The following is a 2,629-nucleotide window of genomic DNA, read 5'->3' as shown; positions in this document are numbered from 1 at the left end:
AAATAATAAAAATTAAAGCAGATATCAAATTGAAATTGAAAATGTTAATTTAATAAAAATTTTTAAATAAACTAAAAGCTGCTTCTTTGGAAAAATTTCTTTGGAAAATTTATAAACCTCTAGCCATCCAGAGTAAACAAGAAAAAAAATGATACAAATTACTAATATCAGAATGAAAGAGGTGGTATCACTACTGATATCATGGACATTAAATGGATAATAAATATTATGAACAACTCTATGCCTACAATTTTGAATACTTAGATGAAATGGATCGATTACTTGAAAAATACTATAGGAGAGGAAAAAACTACTTCTTCCTCTACTCATTTGGGGTCTCAACTGGAGCTCTGTAACAAAACACAAGAGAAAAGCAGTAAGTTTTTGAACCTCTATACCTCATATTTACAAGGAAGAAACTCAGAGATGAGTAATTTAAAGAAATGGTTTAGAACTCCAACTTATATAGCATCTTATCCAAAAAACAATACAGTTTTTAGAAAAGTGACAAGACAAAGAAAAATAGTCTTATGCTTCCAGGGTGGCAAACCATAGGAAGGCAAATATATGAGGGGAAACTAATAGAGTAAGGTTTTTCTTCTGACTTCTTTGCTGCCATTCTGAGCTGATCAGAGTCTCTGTTCACCTTCAAAAAAAGAAAATATATATCCTACATTTAGGGAGAAAAAGAGAGCTTTTCCTGTTTACTGCTTAATTGCCTTTAGCTCAAAATAATTCTTAGGTCAAAGAGATATGTTTTAGGGTGACATATTCTGATTTTCTTCAACACAAACTACCAATATGCACACACCACAGAATAGATAATCTATTAGCAATAATCGCGCCTCGGATAAACCTCATTGGCTACGATACTGCCACTGCGCAAAGCTCAGAATAGATAATCTAAATAGGCCTATGTTGAAGTAATTGTATCGAGAATTTATAACCTTCAAAAAGGAAGGCACCAGGCCCAGTTGGTTTCACTGATGAATCATCCTACCAACTATTTAAGGAAGAAATGATACCAAGTCTCTACATTCTCTTTCAGAAATAAGCAGCAGAAGGAATAATTCTTAGTTCATTCTATAAGGCCAGCATTATCCTAATATCAAAACCACATAATGATATTACAAAAAGAAAATTGCAGACAAATATTTCTCATAATCGTAGATGTAAAAATCCTCAACAAAATATTAGCAAATTCAGGGCACCTGGGTGGCTCAGTCAGTTAAGCGGCTGAGGTCATGGCTGAGGTCAAGTTTGAGCCCCGCGATAGCTCTGTGCTGACAGCTCAGAGCCTGGGGCCTGCTTCGGAGTCTGTCTCCCTGTCTGTTCCCCTCCCCTGTTCTCTCTCTCTCTCTCTCTCTCTCTCTCTCTCTCTCCCTTTCTCTCTCTCTCTCTCTCTCTCTCTCTCTCAAAAATAAATAAATATTGAAAAAAAAATTTAACTAGAAAATTGGATCTAACAATGTATAAGGATAATTGTACATCATAACTAAGCAGGATGTATTCCAATTATTCAAGGCTAGTTCAACGTTCAAATATCAATTAATGCAATCCATCCTATCAGCAGGCAAAAGAAAAATGTTATTATCATATCGATGATCCAGAAGAAACATTTGACAAAATCTTATACCCATTCATGGTAAAACTTCTAAAACTAGCCTTGAGGGAGTTTTCTCAACTTGGTAAAGAATATCTAAAAACCCTGCATTTAACATCGCACTTATTGGTGATAATCTGAATGCTTTCCCCTAAAATTAGTAATAAGGCAAGCATGTCTCTTCTCACCACTCCTGTTCAACATTGTGCTGGAAGTCATAGCTAGTACGATAAGAAAAGGAAATAAGCACTATATAGAGTAGAAGGAATAAAACAGTTTTGGTTTGCAGATGATATAATTTTCTGCTTAAAAAGTCACAATGCATCAATGAAAAGATTAAAAAAATCCTAGAACTAAGTGATTACAGCAAGGTCATAGGACTCAAGACTAATAGATAAAAGTCAATTGCTTTCCCATATATGAGCAACAAATAGGTAGGATTTGAAATAAAAAATACAATGCTGTTTCCATTAGCACCAAAATAAATGAATAAAATTAAGTAATTGGCATACAAATAGCAAAATATGTATGAGATATAAATGAAAAAAATCTACAGAACTTTTATGAAAGACATCAAAGATCTAAATAAATGGAGAGATGTTTCATGTTTATTAATAGGAAAACAATATTGTTAAGATGTCAGTTCTTCTCAACTTGATCTATAGATTCAATTTAATCCCAACTAAAATTTTAGCAAGTTATTTTTGTGGACATTGGCAAACTGATTCTAAAGTTTATATTAAGAGGGAAGACCCAGAATAGTCAGTGCAATACTAAAGAAGAACAAAATTGGAGAACTGACACTATCCAACTTCAAGACTTATTATAAGCCTAGTAGTGTTAGTGAAAGCATAAATAAATAGATCAGTCGATGAGTATAGAGAGCCAAGAAATAGACCCACAAAATATTGTCAACTGATCTTTTACAAAGAGGCAAAGACAATTCAAGGGGTAAAGGATAATCTTTTCAACAAATGGTACTGGGGCAAGTCGACACTCACGTGCAAAATAAGCTAGACACAGACA

General features: G+C 33.6%; 1 pseudogene; it reads right to left on the bottom strand.

The window, feature by feature from the left end:
* Window positions 1–728: 728 nt before the first annotated feature.
* Window positions 729–890, bottom strand: LOC124509059 (uncharacterized; annotated as a pseudogene).
* Window positions 891–2,629: the final 1,739 nt, after the last annotated feature.

The sequence above is a fragment of the Lynx rufus genome, unplaced genomic scaffold (assembly GCF_022079265.1).
Source record: "Lynx rufus isolate CCGP_SWC_20201006 ecotype Redwood Valley unplaced genomic scaffold, mLynRuf1.p SCAF_13, whole genome shotgun sequence".
Lineage (NCBI taxonomy): Eukaryota > Metazoa > Chordata > Mammalia > Carnivora > Felidae > Lynx > Lynx rufus.
Note: the sequence above shows the minus strand (reverse complement) of the source record. Positions and strands in the feature narration are given on the sequence as shown.